The following is an 18,740-nucleotide window of genomic DNA, read 5'->3' on the forward strand; positions in this document are numbered from 1 at the left end:
AGTACATGATGGAGGGACCCTGTAAGTCAGCAGGAAAGACACCATTTAATGAACAGTACTGAGACAACTGGTTACAGACATGGAAAAAGAATTAGACCTCACGCCACATATAAAATGAGTTTATTTTGAAATAATCCCCATAGATTAAAATCTTTTTTTGTAAACCTCAGATTCTCTGAGGCCCCATGGACTGTAGCCTACCAGGCTTCTCCGTCCATGGGATTTTCCCAGCAAGGGTACTGGCATGGGTTGCTATTTCCTTCTCCAGGGGATCTTCCTGACCCAGGAATCGAACCCGAGTTTCCCGCATTGCAGGCAGACGCTTTACCCTCTGAGCCACCAGGGAAGCCCCACAGATTAAAGATTTAAATCTCGAAAACTAAGCTCTTCAATATTTTAGAAGAAATAAGAGACATTCTTTATGTTGCTGGGATGGGAAAGGATTTCTAAAACCAAAATATGAAGCATAAATCATGAAAAAGGGTTGCTAACAATTACTACAAATAAGAATTTTGTGTGATTAAAAACAACAGAGCTAGAAGACAAAGTATAGATTAAGAGAAGACATGTGTAACATATAACTGACAAAACATTATCCTGAATATGTAAAGAATCAATGAGAAAAAATAAATAACACAAGAGAAAAGTGAAGAATGCATATGAAAAAACAATATTCAGAAGAGGAAACCCTGAATCAATAAACATAAGATGTTCAACCTCACTAGCATGGGAAATGCAAATTAAAACAGCACTAAGTCATTTCATAACCATAAGCCTGGCAAAAATAAAGTGTCCAACAATACCAAGGATGGGGGTGATGTGAAGGAAATGGGAATTCTATACAGTGTTGATGAGAGTTTACATTGGTACAAACATTTCAGAGAACAATGTGTCAAGATCTAGTAAAACTGAGGATGTTCTATAGTCTAGCAATTTTATCTCCAGGGAGCTGTGAATGCCTAAAGGGGCATTTAGAAGGATATTCTCTGAAGCACTGATTATAATATTAAGTCAGAAAGCGTAAAAAAAAATTCAACTGTCCCTAAGTAGGGAAATAAACTAGTGAGTGGTTCCACTACATAAAAGACTATTACATGTGCAACTAGAATAAATGAACTAGATCTAATGGATACATCTCAAAAATACAATGTTGAATAAACAAAGAAAGCTACATAAGAATATGTATATATAAAAGTATTTACATAAATTTAAAAATATTTAGAATAGTATACTATGTAACCTATTTTATGGATATATATATGTGTTTGTATACACACACACACACACACACACACACACACACACATGCTAGTGGTGATTCTGCCCCCACTCCTCAGGGAATATTTGGGGGCAGATGTTTGGAGGCATTTTTGGTTGTCTTGGGGGGTGGGGAGGAGTCTGGGGAGAGGGTGGTGGGTGCTGTTGGTTTTTAGCAAGTAGAGGCCACGCCTGCTGCTAAGCACCCTCTAATGCACAGGACAGACCCCACAGCAAAGGATGGCCTGGACCGAAAGGCCCACAGGGCTGAGAAGCCCTGATATACACACAGGTGGTGAAGATACAAATACACGCAGGCAGTGGACACCGTAAAAGGCATCAGATACACAATACACCTGCTTCAGGACAGGACAGTGGGAAGGGCAATGAACCTTTTATTCTTCAAAGGGACTGAGAGTGAAAGAATAAGCAAAGCAAAACAAAACAAAACACCAACAACAAAAAACAAAACTAAACCCCAAGCTGTGATAGAAAAAAAGTGCTTAAAAAGCAGAAAGTTACAGGAGCTCTAGGTTCTGGGATGTTTTGACACCGGTCTGCTCTTTCTGTAGGTTCAACGTGAGCCTCTGCAAACAGGAAACACTTCCTTCACTTTGTCTTCTTCAAAAGCAATAACCACACACTCAAAAGAGGAAGGCGGAAACAGCTTGCATTTTGAAGAGCCATTTTATGTTATTAGTTGGTAAGGAGATTTTTCAAATGAAGTCACATTTCTTCTGAAAACAAGCAAACAACTGATTTTCCAACTGAGAGCAGCAAACGGTTGTTCATGTTGTATCGTGTGTCAGTTACGTGGGCTAGAACTCAATCTCTAAAGGTTTTGGAGGGGACTGTCAGGCCAGGCTATGTCTACACCAAGAAGCTCGGTCAGAAGAGTCCCCCAGGGACCCTGCGGGCACTTGCAGCTCCCACGGGAGACACGGGCAAGGTGCATGGTCTGGTCCTTGCTGCCACGGAGCTCCTGATCTCCTCGGGGAAAGGAAGACATCCAGAAAGGGAAAAGTTGGAAACAGGCAAGCAGGTCCAGGAAGGAAGCCACAAGGCATCAAAGGGCGCAGCCAAAGCTCAGGGGTGAAACTTCAAAGAGGGTGGGGGCTTAGCTGAGTTTTAAAGGTTGAGGGAGGTTTCAACCATGGAGAGGAGAGCCAGGCATTCTGTCAGGCTGTTCAAAGACAGGGGACTGAGAATGCGTTTATTCCTACTTCAAAGGCCAAAACAATGCTCTGGAGTAATGACAGAGGGACAAAAGAGTACAGGAGGCTGAGTGACTGAGAGCGGTCTCTAGAGCCAGAATACCTGGGTTCAAATCCCAGCTCTGCCACTTATCATGTGACCTTAGTTAAAGTGAAAGTGAAGTCACTCAGCCGTATCCGATTCTTTGCGACCCCATGGACTGTAGCCTACCAGGCTCCTCCGTCCATGGGATTTTCCAGGCAAGAATACTGGAGTGGGTTGCCATTTCTTTCTCCAGGGGATCTTCCCAACCGAGGGATTGAACCGGGGTCTCCCGCATTGTAGGTAGACGCCCTACCATCTGAGCCACCAGAAGTCCATGTAACCTGAGGCTTTAGTTTAAAGAAAAAAAACAAAAAAACAACTTCTTTGAACTTCAGTTTTCTCATCTGTAATATGCAAATAACAACTACACTCACCACATAAGGACGTGAGAAATAATGAGTTTATACAAGTAAAGCATTTAAAATAGAGCCTGAAAAAAGAGCACGTGATGTATATATTTAGCTATAATACTGGAGTGGGTTGCCATTTCCTTCTCCAGGGGATCTTCCCGACCCAGGAATGGAACCCGAGTCTCCTGCATTGCAAGCAGATGCGTTACCCTCTGAGACACCAGGGAAGTTTTATGCTGTATATATTTAGCTATTATTACCATCTGATACTTGCATGGTGTCTTACAGGGTTATTTCTCATCTTCCCAGCTCAACTACAGGACCCTGCAGAGCTGCACTGGGGGTGAGATTTGCATCAAAGCCCCCAGGTGGTGGGCAGGACACTCAGCTCCCTGCAGCCCGAGCTGGGTCCCCAGCAAAGGGTGAGATGGAGGTTACAGCGCGGGTATAAGAGAAGGTCATGGTTTAGAACAATGAAGTCTTTCCAAAAGCATCCTTATCTTATTTTAAAAGGTTGGTCACTGCGGGTGGTGGGGTGGGGAAAGCATCCTTTATTCTCTGTCTTGGTGATCTGAAAGCCTTTATCAGACGCTAGGCTCTGAACTGTAGAGCAGGTGGGGCCCACTCCACGGTGGCTGCTTGTGTCGGCAAGATGCTGGGGTGGGTTACGGGTTCATCAGGGCATGGTGACAGGACTGCTCAGTGACGCCGAGAGGCAGCACCTACCCAGGAACCGTCCACCCTGCTGTGGACCCTGGCTGCCCGGTGGCCTCCACGTGGTGGCACACGGAGGGCTGCACTGCCGTGACACATAGGACACAGGAAGCCCCCACACCTGGCCTGGCAGCCTCGGGCCCTCCCTGCTGCCCTGTGCGCTGAAGGGATCGCTCCCCCAGCCCTCCTGTGACCGTGACCCAGGGGTCGGGACGTTCTGCCGCAGACTCTAAGGAAGTACTGTACGTTTAATGCGAGCAGTTTACCGTGGAGTTCAGACACAGGGAAGACCAGACTGCTTCGGGCGGCTCGGTCACAGTAACATTAGTGAAATCAGAGTGCCTACTCGAGCACCGGTAAGAACCTGAGCCGTGAAGCTGCAAAGAGAGCCCAGACGGCGTCCCCGCCTTCCAGAAATGCCCAGGCTGGCATTCCATCCATTAAATTGCTTTTCCCTCTTTGCCCAGGTTACCCGGACAGCCTCTGCTCGGTCAGCGGCGCCTCCCTTGCTCTCCACACCCTGCCGGGGCACTGGACACCCCCGCCCCCCGCCTCCACGGCCCTCTGGCTTCTGGAGAGTCACACTTTCTTGGTCTTTTGAGCCTCTGGTCACTCCCTGAGAGCCGCCATCTCCGGTCTGTGTCTTTAACACGTTGGCTGGTGTCCCTAAGGTCCTGTTAGGATCATTCCTCCCCTCCCTCCACATCTGTCCCCAAGGCTTTAGTTTCCATGCGTCTGGTGGAGACTCCTACCTGCTCCCGCCACCCAGGTGCTGCTCCCTGGAGCCACACGGCCAGCTCTCCCAACACGTCCCCTCAGAGGCTCCAGAGACATCTAAGATGGAGCACGTCCCAGACAAAACTCCTCATCATTCCCGTATCTCTTCCTGTGTCCCCACTGCTGGGGAATGACACGGATATCCACCCACAGCACAAGCCAGCTCCCCAGCTCTGCCAATGTTAAGTCCCAAGTCCTCTGGGATCTGCCTGCTTCCCTCCACTCTGACTCCCGCCGTCCCATTTTAGATCACCAGCAAGGGTGATTTTCTGAGAGACAAATCTTATCACGCCATCTCTCCACTTAAAAACCCTTCAGTGGTTCCCACTGCCTTTCTATCAGTCTTAAAATACTTTTTTCTTCATTGATAGCAATCACTAACTCACTACTTGCTAACATACTTTTATGAAGAAAAAAAAATTTTTTTTTCCGAAACAAAGGTTATTAGTTACTGAGAAGCATATCATTATTTTCTATTTTTGTAAATCTCTTTTATGTCTGGCTTAATGGACACAACTGAGCGACTTCACTTTCACTTTTCACTTTTCATGCATCGGAGAAGGAAATGGCAACCCACTCCAGTGTTCTTGCCTGGAGAATCCCAGGGGGAGCCTGGTGGGCTGCCGTCTATGGAGTTGCACAGAGTTGGACACGACTGAAGTGACTTAGCAGCAGCAGTAATGGAAGGTAGCTGGATTCTTGCATCTGTGTCTGCAGTCAACTCTGCTACAAGCTACTCTGGCTTCTGAATTATATAAAAGTATCTAGCCATATGGAAATACAGAGCTAAAAAAAAATTAGAGTATATTAAGAGCCTTCTCTGATAATTGTAGATATTCTTTGATACTTGTCAAGCTCCTATTGGTTTTAGGATACAGTTGGGGTTTCTCACCTGGGCTTGCCAGCCTCCCGCTGACCGTCCCAGCGGCCTTCCTCCCCACTCTGGCCTCACAGTCTAGACACCTGCCCAGGAGGATTCTCTAATCCCCCGAGTCTGGGGTGAGCTGCTCCCTCACGCACCTTGCCAAGGACAGACCTTGGCACGTTACACTTCAATTCTCTGCTAGGAATCTTCCCAGTAGGTGACGAGATCCATGAAGGCTGAGACTGTCTTTCTTGTCTTTGTATTAATAAACCCAGCCTCTCCTGCCACCCGGCATATCCAACTACTTAAGAAATATTCGCTGAATGAATAAGGCAGCGGACAAATATACAGCAAAGCATATTGCTGAGTGAAGTTCTAGGGGGTTTTCCTTGGCAAAGACGGAACAGTGAGTCGTAATACGGGGCCCTAAGTGTCGGGATGGCCAGGGTGGGAGAGGCTGAGGCTGGGAGGGCCAGGGAGTGGAGGAGCACATCCCATGGCCGATAAGACCTTTAACGGCAGGAGGCGGCAGGAGGCACCATCTCCCTCTAACACGGGAACCAGCAGTTTTCAAAGAACTGCGGCTGGGGGGCTGCGGTGGTGCCGGGAAGCTGGAGCTAGGAGCTCCTCACGGGAGGGGTGTTTATAAAGTGCTGGACTGCTGCCATGTCCGCGTCGCAGGCTGCCTCTCACGGTGTAAATACGAGTAGGCCTGGCTTCATTCCGTACCTTCTATGTGCAGAGCGCTGCACTGGGGCCAGGTAAAGAGGGCTGTGAGACACAGACGTGGCTAACTTCCTACGGCCCAGAGAGCGCTTAGCTGAGGTGACCAAACACAGGCACGGGAGAAGCCGAAAAGGAGGCACTGGGGATGCGGCAGGTAGTGACCGAGGGCGACGTGAGAGGCCTCTTGTTAGACTGAGCGCCAGGGGCTGCTGTCATCAGCACTAGCTTCATGGCAAAACCCGGAAACAAACCCCATTAGAGCCGCCACACCCAGAAACTAGCCATACATCTATCCATCAGGTGGATGAAAGATGTAAGGACAATCACAGGGCTGAGAACAAGTCCAATCACGCCTTTGGGAAGCGGTTCCTGGGTCACGCCTAGGAAGATGACCAGGAGAAGCACGCGTGGGAGACGGAGGTGGCCACGGCGCATGAAGCACCCCACCCTCACATTGCACAGATGTCAGAAGTGGTCATGACAGTGGCTTCTGCGCTGCCGGGCACAAGCAGTCTTAGCAGGTGCTCGGAGGAAATCACTGACTAGCGGGAAACTAGCGGGTGGCTTGAACACAGTCCCAGGTTAATTTTACAGCTCAGTTTTACTTTTTCTTTGGGGTTTATCTGACAGCCAGTTTTTGATGCTCAGACACTTCACATCAATCACCCTTCTCAGCAAAACATAAGGCAGCTTCCACAGTAGTGAGACCTGAGCCAGGACTCTCTGAAGGCCTGACGCCCTCTGCCGTGGCTCCCCGTTCTCCTTCTTGTCCTGGTTGGCCAGAGCCCTGGGGGCCACTCCGTTGCTGGGCTGGGGGTGGGGGCCTGGGCCACGGGTGTGGTCTGGACACTGGACTGGGGAGGCAGTGAGGAGTGGGGTGAGGAGGTGCCCGGAGGCCGCAATTAGGAAGCAATGCCGAAGCCCAGGCCTTGCACTCCCTGCAAGGGACGCTCTGGCTGGTGTGCGCCACCTGACATGTGTCCCAAGTCCTGTGTGTCTCGGATGGCATCTCATGAGAGGCCTTCTGAGACACGGGTGCAATTCTAACAGGCAGAGGAAAGGACTTGGAGACAAGAGCAGCGGGCTTCAGATGACCCCGAGGTCACGGGCTCCCCACCCCCGGGGGGTGAGGAGGGGGGCTGATACTGGGGATCCCAGTTACTGCCATGCCTGGGGTGGGGTGCGGGTGCTCACATTTCCCCAAGGCTGGCTGACCCTCCTCTAACAGGGACCTTCTCTTCCATGGAGCATCAGGATCAAAGGTTTCCCCGCCTTTTGGGGGGAGGTTTGGTTTTGATTTTGGCCTTGAACGGGAACGCTCGCTCTCTCGTGAGGAGGAAGTGGTGGTGAGGGCATGAACAGCCCAGGCTGGGGCCATCTGGTGCAGGAAGAGGACACCTCTCTCTCGCTTGAAGGCGTCTTTACTATCTTCACTTGATTCACTAGCACATGCATGTGAACACTGAACACAAGAACTGCACAGCACAAGACACAGCTTCCTTGAAAATACGAAGGAAAGGGCATCTTTTGGCACTGGGATGACACATTTCCACATTACACCTTTTGTTTACAATTTGTTTTGCTCTTTTTTTTTTTTTTTTCTTTTGCTCCTTAACCTTAGCTCTACACAGAAATTATTAGATAAAAGTAAAAATTAAATTTAGCTCTGGTACTTGTTACCAGTAAGTGTTTGGACAGAAGGAGAGGTGAAACTTGTTATTAAAACTGAGATTGGGGATGACTCAGTGTTTCCCCTCTTTCTACATCTCCTCCCCCAAAAGCGGTCACTCATTTTCACCCTTCAGTGATCACCTGTCACCCCCTTACTCGTCCTCCGACCAGCACCAGGCCAGCGCGGACAGCATCTCCTGAAAGCCTGGAGACCCTTTTTGACTCAACTCTCTGCCCTGTACATCAAATCCAGCCCACTCTCAAGTACCACCTGTATTTCCTTTCAAGGGGGTCTGCCACTGTGTACAACTTCACTGTCATCCACTGTGATTAAACCAATAGCCTCTTAGATGACATCACTGCCTTGGTTTACTGAGCTTCACAGATATTCCATTTGTTACATATTGAAGGTTTGTGGCAACGCTGCATTGAGCGTATCTATCCGTGACATTTTCCCAGCAGCATTTACTCACTCTGTGTCTGTGCATCAGTATTTGTTATGGTGATCTGCGATCGGTGACCTTTGATGCTACTGTTGTAATTGTTTCGGGGTGCCATGCATGCTGTAGTCTTATTTTAAGAAATTGCCACACCCATCCCAACTTTCAGCAAACACTACCCTGATGACTCGTTAGCGGCCTTCAGCATTGAGGCAAGACCCTCAGCCAGCATAAAGATTATGACTCCTGGAAGGCTCAGATGATGCCCAGTATTTTTTACCAATAATGTATTTTTTTGATTAAGGTATGTACATTTTTAAGGACATAATGCTATTGCATATTCAACAGACTACAGTATAGTATAAAAATAAGTTTTATATGCACTGGGAAATCAGAAATTTGTGGGACTTGCTTTCATGTGGTCTGGAGCCGAACCTGCAGCATCTCCAGGTGTGACCGTACTGCCCCTGTCCAACCTGTACGCCATGGCAGGTGAACCGCGTCTATAAGGCCTTTCACAATGCCACCACCTCAACTGAGGATCTTAATTACATGTGAAATCACATCTGAATTGTTCTGTCCTGTTTTGAAGGTCCTCCAAAACCAGCCTCATCCTAATTACTTCTCATCTCTTCCCTGCACATTCCTTCCACTTACCATGTCCTCACTTACTGAGAGAACATCTGCTCAAATTGTGCCTGTTACCTAAAACGCCCTCCCCCGGCCCTCCACCCCTCTGCCATCCTACCAGTGTGTACAGGGCCCGGTTCTTGTTTTCCGTCTGTAAGTAGCTTCTTCCTTGACTGTCCAAATCCTTACTTGTCTCCCCATCACTGAACGTCTACAGAACTCAGTCAAGCGGCCAGTCTGAGAGGATGAGACAACCTGAGTCTAGGTTGTCTCATGTGTACAACAGAAAACTGGACTAGATGATCCTTAAACTAATCCCTCTGAGTTGCCTCTTCCAAATCAGTACCTTACTTCCCTGGTGGCTTAGAGGGTAAACCATATGACTGCAATGCGGGAGACCCGGGTTCTATCCCTTAAAAGAATGTCCTGAAAGCCAGGCAGTTCTCTCTCAAAAACAGGTCTTCCCTGTTGCAGCAGGAGCCCAGGGGGCCACTTGCCTGAGCTGCTGCAAGAGATGCCCAGGCAGACACAGGTCCAGACACTCTCCACTTTATCCCCTCTTGTACAGACTGCCTATGAATGTCACCTGCACTGAAGGAGGTGCTCTGATGGGCATCTCTACTGAGCAAGGACCCTTGAGCACCACCCCTGTGAAGATGGCAGCGCCGGGCAGCTCAGGAACACAGAAGCCAAGCACTGAGCGAGCAGTGATCTCTCAGAGCCCAGAGCCCCTGCTCTGAGCCACCGACGGAGCGGCACTGCACCTCTCGCCCCACCCCAGGAATCCAGGCGTGACAAGGGTGTGTACACCGCCATCACTTAGAAAGTATGATTAAAAAAAAAAAATCTTGGTATCGCTAATCTGTGCTCTGATCTCGAATAGGAGATCATGACTCATGAGCCTGGAAACTCCTGGGCTCCTGCCGTCTTCTTCACAAAACCACGTCTGTCACCCGCTGCAGCAGGCCTCAGGCCTGAAGCTGGGGTGGGTTCCATGAAATTCAAGGCTGCTCGAGATGATCAGAAAGACTTTTTTTTCCTGAAAAACTCATGGATAGCCCAGGGGTCTGTTTTGCACTTGGACAGTTTACTGGTTTTCAAAACCCACAGGGATGGTTTTTCTTTTTTTTGAGGAGGAAAAATTTACAAAATGATTATGGAGACAGATTTTTTTTTCCTCTAATATTCCTCTGTTTAACACTAGCTGTGGTTCAAGGCACATCTCTAAATTCATTCATGGTTTTAAAAAAGTAATAAATGAGAAAAATAAAAAATAATTATGAAGAGAATTAGGATTGCTGATAATTCTAAATTCATGGTTTTAAAAAAGTGATAAATGAGAAAAATAAAAAACAATTATGAAGAGAATTAGGATTGTTGATAATTTCAGTTTCCCCCAAACACCGAATATGTGGTCATCGTATATTTGCGTCCTTAAGCACCATGAGACTGTACCACCCTCTTCTTTCTCATGAAGACCAAGGCAGAGTGGAAAACAGAAATGATTTTCTCGAGGTCACTTAATGAGTCAGCCTTGGAAAGGGATTAGAATTTATATTGATCCTATCTTCCTGTTCTGAATTGTGTCACAAAGGTCAGTGATCAACTGCAAGAGCACCCAAAACATAACAGCAGTTTCTGCAAGTAGGTGCAGATTGAGATAAACAGCAGAGCTTGAATTTCACTTGAAAATAGAGTTCTCGCACCTAGTTCTGATTTAATTTGCAGATTTTTATCAACCGAGTGCTAGTAACTTATTCCGTACCTGATACTACACACTTCAGACTCATAAAAGAAAAAAGTCATAAAAGAACTAGCTCTAACTGATTAGATTGCTTTGTTGACAAGGCAGTGCAGCAACTTGAAAAGGATGGCTTTTAAATCAAATTGCACCAAAAAGTGAAAGAGCAAAGCTGAAAAGGAAAAGTGCTGAGAAGCAAGCCACGTGCTCGGGTGCTGTCTTCAGGGTTGCTAGGGTTCATCCTGGCTGAGAACCTGCTCCCTTTGGAGTCAAGGTGGACTCCTGAGCTACACACACACACAGAGACACACACCACATACACAGACACACAGACACACAGAGGTTTAGGTATACAGCGTTCAGGGCTCCATTCCAGACACACTTGCCTGGGGGAGGGCCTTCCAGAAGAGCCCTCATGACCATTTGCTCCCTACTCTGACGCGGGAAGAGGCAAGTCCGTGCTGTCCTGTTGGTTGTGGCACTCCCCAGAGCCTGGCTGAACACTAGGTACGCTAAGTATGTTCTGTGGAAAGGAGGCTAACGGAAACTAGTCTTGGTGAGGCCGAGAGGTGAGACCCGGCCAGATGAAGGGACAATGACAGAAACTGGAATGAAGGACAGTCAGGCATGCTGCCTGACAAGGACAAACCTCAGAAATGTGAGGCCAAGTGAGGCCCCCGTCACAAAGGGCCAGACAGTATCTGATTCGATTCGGCGTCTAGAACAGGCGAGTCTAGAGAGTCAGAAACCAGATGGCTGGCTACCCCGGGGTGAGGTGGGTGGGAGGATGCAGGACTGACTGCTAATGGGAATGGTCTCTTCTGGAAGCAACACCCATATTCTGAAATTGAATGTGGTGATGGTGGGACAACTCTGTGGACACACTCAAAATCACTGAATTATACTTCTTTTTTTTTTTTTTTTCGGCTGTGCCGGTGGCTGGAGGGATCTTAGGCCCCCAACCAGAGACCAAACCCTGGGCCCTGGCTGTGAAAGTGCCAAGTCCTATCCACTGGCCGGCCAGGGAATCCCCTGAATTGACCTCTTTTAAGTAGGTGCACTATATGGTATGTGATTCAATCTCAATAAAGCGACTACAAAAACTTAATAAAATTGAGAACCTGAGAGCACGTTTATTTACACTAAAAAAAAGTCACTAAATTAAAAATCCTTGATTAATAAAAGGAACGCTCATGATCTGCAAGGCAGATGTGGCTCGTAACCATGCACATGTTAGCTGTTACCTGACAACTGCTGCTGAGCTGGATGAGGAGAGAAACAATTTTCACAGCCGCAAAACGTTACTAAGGGAAGGTGAGAGAATACAGCCAACTCAGTCAAACCAAATACCAAGAAAATAACTGAAATGCATGTGTGAATCACGGCCAGTTGCGGTAGGCACCAACATCTCCTCTCCTCGTGGGTCAGAGAGGCTGCTCGTTGCTGAAAACAGAGGTGATCATCAACCAGGAAACACGGGCAGCTGGAGGAAGTGCAGAGGTAACGAAAAAAATCAGCACCAAGTGACCTCACTGCTTTGTTGACAAAATTCCTGCTTGGCTCATGCCCAGCCCGGATGCGTTCACGGTGGGCTCCACCCTGGTTCTACTCCTGGAGTACATGGAGCTCTTACAGAAATGCCTTACAAAGTCTCCTCACCAAGTTCAGCTCGTGGCACGTGATGGCACTGTCACCATCAGCCAAACAGCAGAGTGAATGGCGGTTCACACCAGTTACCAGACGGCCAAACTCAAGAGAAGACAGACTTCCTGGGAGACAGAGTTGCTTGGAAAGTTGCTGGCTACATAATCTTCTCAGGCAGAGGGTTGATAAAGCTCTTCTGTAAAAGGTCAGGCAGTGAACGCTTTAGGTTTTGAAGACCAATAGACCAAATTCAAGATGTTATGCAGGTACTTGGAGCCACTAAAAAGGTAAAGACCGTTCCTAGGCTCAGGTTTGGCCCATGCGCCCGCAGCCTACTGACCTTTGTTTTAGAGGTTACACGTTTCAGAGAGGAATAACAATCACGTTAGCTCTGAAATCAGGACTCTCAAACTTCCTGAGACCCTGAAAACAGACCCTCCAATGCAGTCAGAGTAATTAATACCTGACAGATCTTTCTGATGCATCAGGTAATGCTGCACCAATTATTTTATCCTCATGACAACCCTAGAGAGATTGTGCACGGAGCTCCCTGTCAACCCAGGGTTGATTCCTTGACTGCAGATTTCTTCCCCTTTAAATTTACATCCTGTTGCTTTTCTACTCTGACGGCGGCACGACCAGCAAAGAGGGGAACGTGTGCTGAGGAGCTGCAGAGATCCACGGCTGCTCCAATGTCCCTCACAGAGGGGATTTCAGCAACTGTTCTGGAGGTGTGAGCACCCCGGGGCTGGCAGGGCTTGACCCTTTAACTCTCATGTAGCGAGGACGCCGTGCCTCACGCCACGAATGTCCCAAGGACTCAGAGCATCCTCACCATCTCCCAGTGACCTCCTCCCCCAGTTTCACTCTTCCCCAGAATCATTCATATCAAGGCCAAAATCATCTTAAGAGACAAATCGTACTTACTCTTCCGCTTAAAAGCCTTCACGAACTCTACTTCTTGCAAGACCAGAGAAAAACACTTCCAAGTGTGGGACAAGACCTCTGACGTCCTGGCCTCACCTCACTGCCTTCTCCCGAGGGAAACCCTGAGCTCAGACAAATGCACTCACTTGTCATTCCCGCAGCTGTCTCGAGCCCCTATGCTTTTTCTCGCCAGGCCCTTGAGGCCTGTTTTAGGCCTGCATGCTGGCGTCTCCCCAAGTCCACTCAACCACACAGGGCTTTGCAAACCGGGACTCTTCTGCTGGCATGGACTCCAATAGAAACCTGGCCCTGTGCATTGACTCATCTCTCGTCCCCCACGGGCTGCCGGCTTCTCGAGGGCCGGGGCAGGGCTATTCCTCTCTCTGGACTGCACGCTGTGGTGGAACCAAGAGGGGCACAAGCAAACAGAGCACACAGCTCTCGTCCTTCAGGAACTCAAACACTCTTCAGTGAATGAATGAAGCACAAACCCCCGAGGAGTTACATAACAGTCTCGGCAGTGGAAAAACAATCGGCAGCTGCTAGTACCAAAATGACTGGGCGACGCCAGCCACCGTGAGCTGGCGAGCCTGCTGGGGGCAGGGGGCAGTGGGCCCGGGAGCAAGGAGCTGGTGGGGGTACGGTTACCGTGGAGCTGACATGCCGCCCCTACGACAGTGTACAGAAGAAGGGGACGGCTCTGGGCTTGGGAGGGAGATGAGAGTGAGAAGGCAGGACCGGCCGGGCATTACTATGGAGTCAGCTCAGCTTTCATTGCGGCGAGTCCATCAGAGCTTCTGGGAGTGACCACCGTGGAAATGTCCAGAAAGGTCACGTCGCTGGGCCTGACGATGAACTGAAGGGCGCCGAAGAGCGACCCTGTGAGCCCAGGGGAAGCGAGGTCTGCAGAGCTGTCACGCTGTCGCCTCCCTTCAGCGCCGGAGAGCATGCGTTCACTGCAGAGCGTGGGACAGCTGCACGTTCGGGAACGGGGACGTGACACCGCACGAGGTCTGAGGACAAGGCCGGGTGCTCTGAGCACAAGGGAGGCGCGCCTGTCCTCTGCGCCAGTCCGTGTACTGCTTCTTAACGAGGTGCCTTCCGCCAAAACACCTTCCACAAGGGAGCCGGCTCCTGTGGTCTCCTCCTCCTCACTGTCTCTGCCTGGCCTTTCTTTTTTTTTTTTTTTTTGGTGGGGGGTGGGGAATGGCCTCTGAATCTGTTGAGCACCCATACTCCATCCTTCCAGAATCACTTGGCTGCCCTGAACTCTCCTGGACGCCTCCTCGCCCCCTGGATGGCCCCTCTTCCTCCTCTCTGCTCTCTCTCAAGCTGGATCTCAGGCTGTCTTTAGCGGTTTGCTCCAGCCTTGTCCACTCAGGGGACAGGTGTATGGTCCTGAGTACTTTCTGGCTAGGACTATACACCTGCGTTTGGCTGGTGGTCTCAGTGTGTGTATTTTTTTGGCTGCTACATGTGGCAGGTGGGATCTCAGTTCCCCAACTAGGGATCGAATCTGTGCCTTTTGCCTTGGAGTCTTAACCACTGGACCAGCAGGGAAGTCCCTGGCCTCAGTCTGTTAAGAAATTCTGTAAATATTTATTCTACGCATATGGAGCCACTAATTTCCCGAATACATGAGTTCCTACCACGTGCCAGGCATTATTAACATGCTAGAGATACAATGGAAAAAGTTTCCACCCCCCAACCCCACCCCCAAGACACACGGCTAGCCCTGGCGCCTGAGTTGGCCGTACGGGGCTCTGAGAATGGACAGAGGGTCGGAGCTGACCAGGAGGCTGAAGAGGGCTTCCCCGAGGAGGGGGTTTTAGAAAACATTCAAGGGTGAGCGGGAGTTAGGCAAGCAAAGGCCGCATAGGGTGGGGTGGGGTTGGGGTGGGGAAGTTGGTGCAGGGGAAGTTTGTTGTCGGCAAAGGGCAGATGTGGAGGCAAGAAGTGAGAAATAACAGGGCTGAGATGCTCTGCAAACAGTTCAGCATGATCAGCCGGAGGCAGGTGGGGGCTGGGGCGGGGCTGGGGGGGAGATGGGGCTAAGGAGCAGGCAGGGGCCTCATGGAGGGAGCAGGAACCACCCTGGAAGCTGAGGCGGGCCTCCCAGGGGCCCTGGTGGGAGTGAGACAATTGGATTTGTGTCCATGGAGCCCAGCTGGGGGCTGGAGTGTGGGGCAGGCGGGGGAAGGGCGCGCTCAAGACAAGATTTTCCTAGGTGAGTGAAGACGGTGGCGTGGACTGAGGCAGGAGATGGAGAGAGAGGCAATGGCGGGTTTATACGGAGAACGCAGACTCTCTGGGACGCAGGTGAAGGAGGGGACCTGCGGGATGGGGAAGCCGAGGGCAGAGTCCAAAGGGAAGTCAGGATGCTCTGGTCTGGGCCTCCGGGAGGACGGTGGTGCTTCCCATCAGGGAGGGAAGGAGGGGCAGAGGAGCCAGGTCAGCAAAGCAATGGTACATTTCGGTGCTCCGGAGCAGATAGGGGGAGACATCCAGCGGTGGTAGGATGCTGAGGTCTAGAGCCCAGGAGAGGAGGTGGAGGCCACAGGTCTAGGTCTGGGAGCCAGGAGCCTAGCTCAGGGGAGCCTTGCACTGGGTGTGGTGGGAGTGTGCCCGGGAGAACTGGGCGGGTTGGACCTTGGAGAGAGTGTGGGTTTGGAGCTCAGTGAAGAGACAGCTGTCATCCTGGCCAGGGGTTCACAGAGCTGAGCACTGGAATTCTAGAATCTTCTGTTGGTCTCTTCCTCCACGGTCTCTCCTTCCTCTACCAATCTCATATGCAGCGATAAGAGGAACTTGGCTGAGATAACTGTCCTAGCAACACTACTGATTAAAGCACTTTTGACAGCCTCCAATGTCAAACTCCAACTCTGCCGTTGGGTTGAAAAACACCTCCCTCTGTTACGGTCGCTGTGTTCCTTCCCGTGGTCACTACGTACCTACCTCTCAGCCCCCACGTCTCTGCGAGGCCCCTCCTCTTTCAGGCCTCCTTACCATCTCCAAGGCCTCCCCTCCCTCTTGCTGGTCTTCTCTAGGATGACCAGCATCATCCTCTCCACCACCCACATCCCACCCATCCTTTTAGTTCCTGAAGCCTCTCACAGCATCAGGCCCCCTTAGGGGTCTTTCTGCCCTGGGCACTCTGGCCAATATTTCATCGTTCTCAGATGTTTCTCTAATTCAAGTGTATCTGTCGAGTTCCCTGACATTGATCAAAATCTCTCTAAAGGGAAAGGAGTGTGCTTTTCACTTCTCAGGGGCCCACTGAGTCCCCAGCAAACTTGGTCACTGTCTCAGTAATGTCCGCTGGCTGACTGTGACCCCAGAGCCAAGTGCAGACCACAGGCGGGTGGACGACAGCGAGCACGAAGCAGGTGCCAGGCAGCAAGATGAAATCCGACAGGAGCAGGCAAAGAAGTGCAAAGGAATACACCGAAACAGGACTCTGGCCTTATTCTGGAATGCTTGAAATGCAGACAGATCAATCTAATGCACAGTGTTTAGGAGCTGAATGGCTTTCTGACCAAACAAACGTTGGGTTCTATGAAAAAACATTTGGAAACCCACAGTCTGTAAACAAATAATAAATTTATCGTAAATGCAATCACAGAATTTGAGGAGGCCTGCAATAAAGTAGAAGGACTCTACAACAATCAAAAAGATATTTTAAAGAAGATGGAGGCAGGAGTACTAACTTTGGATTTAAAAAAAAAAAACCATTAATTTGACTGAACCTTAAACTTAGCATTGAGTTTCCTACCAGCTGAAGCCAAGAAGCAAAGAAAAACACAGTGAAGGACAGGGCAGAGGCCCTGGAGTCAGACCCATCTGGGCCCCCGTTCTGCAGCCCTCTTGGCAGCTGTGAGTGGGCAAGCCAGCACCCTGAGCCCAGGGGGCGGGCAGGGAACAGCTGGGACCCTCAAGGCTGATGCTGGGAATACATGCAGAGGGAATTGAGGCAGTCCAGGACTAGGACCCCCGTGCTCTTGTCTGCCGCAGACCCCACAATGAGAAGCCAGTGGCAGGACTCCAGGGGCTAGCACACTGACCTGGGGGCAAGACCGACCTCGGAAAGTCGGGGAGCCTGCCCAGCGGCGGCAGAGCCACAGACCAAAGGGCACCACTTCACAGCTGCCCGCTGGAAAGCCCTTTAAGGAGGGTGGGGACCCAGGGCTGGTTTAGTCATGGGTGCTTGGGCTGTGCGACCCAGCAGATGCTACGGTGTTCAGAGCATCTGTGGTGGGGGAAGACCCCAGGTGGAGTCCACAGCCAGCCACAGGGGACAACCGTGGTGCGGACGCCTCGGGCACTGGGGCCAGGGCATGCATACACAGCAGAGAATTACACAAACTCCACGAAATGCTGCTGCTGGACACTTCGGGATAGGAAGTGCCTGACCACGGGTACGGAGTGAGCATGTGGTCAGAAGTGTGAGACCTACCAAGTTCTAGTGTCAGGTGGGGCTAAAGAAACCCACTGCCCCACGGAAGTGGTGTGTGCAGGGTGAGCAGGAGCCAGGCCGGGGGTGCTGCGGGGCTGCGGAGGCAAGTTCGCCTGGACCACTGTGTCCACCACCCCTGTCGCAAAAAACCTCTGCCCCAGTCCACACCTCCTGCAGCACTGGGTTGGGTTCCTAGGACCAAGGGACCAAATTCAGTACATGGGCTAGCTCGATACATAAGTGAGAGCTGAAAATGCGCTGGGGCTGCACTACGGCTCCAGCTGGGGGGTCACCCTGAAAAGACAGGGCCAGGGACAAGTGTTCCCAACGGGGAGACCCTGGCTAGTGCATGTGGTAGTGTACTCTGCGTGGAAAGAGTGGTGGCCTGAAGGAGTAACATGTATGGACTCACTGGACGTGGTGAAGGGCTCGCTTGGGTGGCCAGGGGACGGGAAAGGTAGGGGACAAGGTGGCCTGGGGAGAGGCATGTGGTGTGACATCCAGGAACAGGCAGGCAGTGTGACATCCAGGCCCCAAGCTTACCATGATCATCCAGCACAGAAGAGGGGGGACAGAACGACTTGGCAGACGGCCGTCAGCCAGCCCGTCACCAGTCACCCGGGGCTGGTACGTGAACAGTGCTGTTGAGGTGGATGGAGGCTGTGCGTGGGCCCCGCTCTCCAAGGTGGACTTTGCTTCTGAGGGTAAGCGAGAGCAGCGCTGAGCCTGGACACTCCACCACCCGTCCAGGAGAAATGGACCGTGCCTGAGAGCCAGGGTGAGTCTGCTGGGCCCTCACTACTCAGGAAGGGGTGCTGCTGTAGACTGAAACATGTACCCCACCACCCCAAAATTCATAGGCTGAAGTCTCTGATCCACCAATGCAACCATACTCATACACAAGGCCTTTAAAGAGCACACGTGTGCTCAGTCATGTCTGACTCTTTGCAACTCCACAGACTGCAGCCCGCCAGGCTCCTCTGTCCATGGGGATTTCCCAGGCAAGAATACTGGAGTGGGTTGCCATTTCCTTCTCCAGAGGATCTTCCTGACCCAGGGATCAAACCCAGGTCCCTTGTGTCTCCAGCATTGGCAAGCAGGCTCTTTACCACTGGGGCCACCTGGAAAGCCTTTCAAAGACGTAATTAAGGTTCAATGAGGTCATAAAGATGGGACCTAATCCAACAGGACTGGCGTCCTTGGAAGAAGAGACACCAGGAACATGCAGGCACCAAGGAAAGGCCAC

At 50.6% G+C, this 18,740-nt stretch overlaps 2 protein-coding genes across 2 annotated transcripts in view; one reads left to right on the top strand and one right to left on the bottom strand.

Annotated features, from left to right (window-relative positions):
• Positions 1–1,897, top strand: part of LOC122447121 (G-protein coupled receptor 183-like) — a 37,112-nt gene extending 35,215 nt beyond the window's left edge. The window contains exon 4 of the mRNA XM_043477509.1: positions 1,830–1,897. The gene's annotated coding sequence lies outside the window, so the exon portion shown is untranslated. The remainder of the gene's footprint in view (positions 1–1,829) is intronic.
• Positions 1–18,740, bottom strand: part of UBAC2 (UBA domain containing 2) — a 163,064-nt gene that overhangs the window by 18,554 nt on the left and 125,770 nt on the right. The window lies entirely within an intron of this gene.

This window comes from Cervus canadensis, chromosome 9 (assembly GCF_019320065.1).
Source record: "Cervus canadensis isolate Bull #8, Minnesota chromosome 9, ASM1932006v1, whole genome shotgun sequence".
Taxonomy (NCBI): Eukaryota; Metazoa; Chordata; class Mammalia; order Artiodactyla; family Cervidae; genus Cervus; species Cervus canadensis.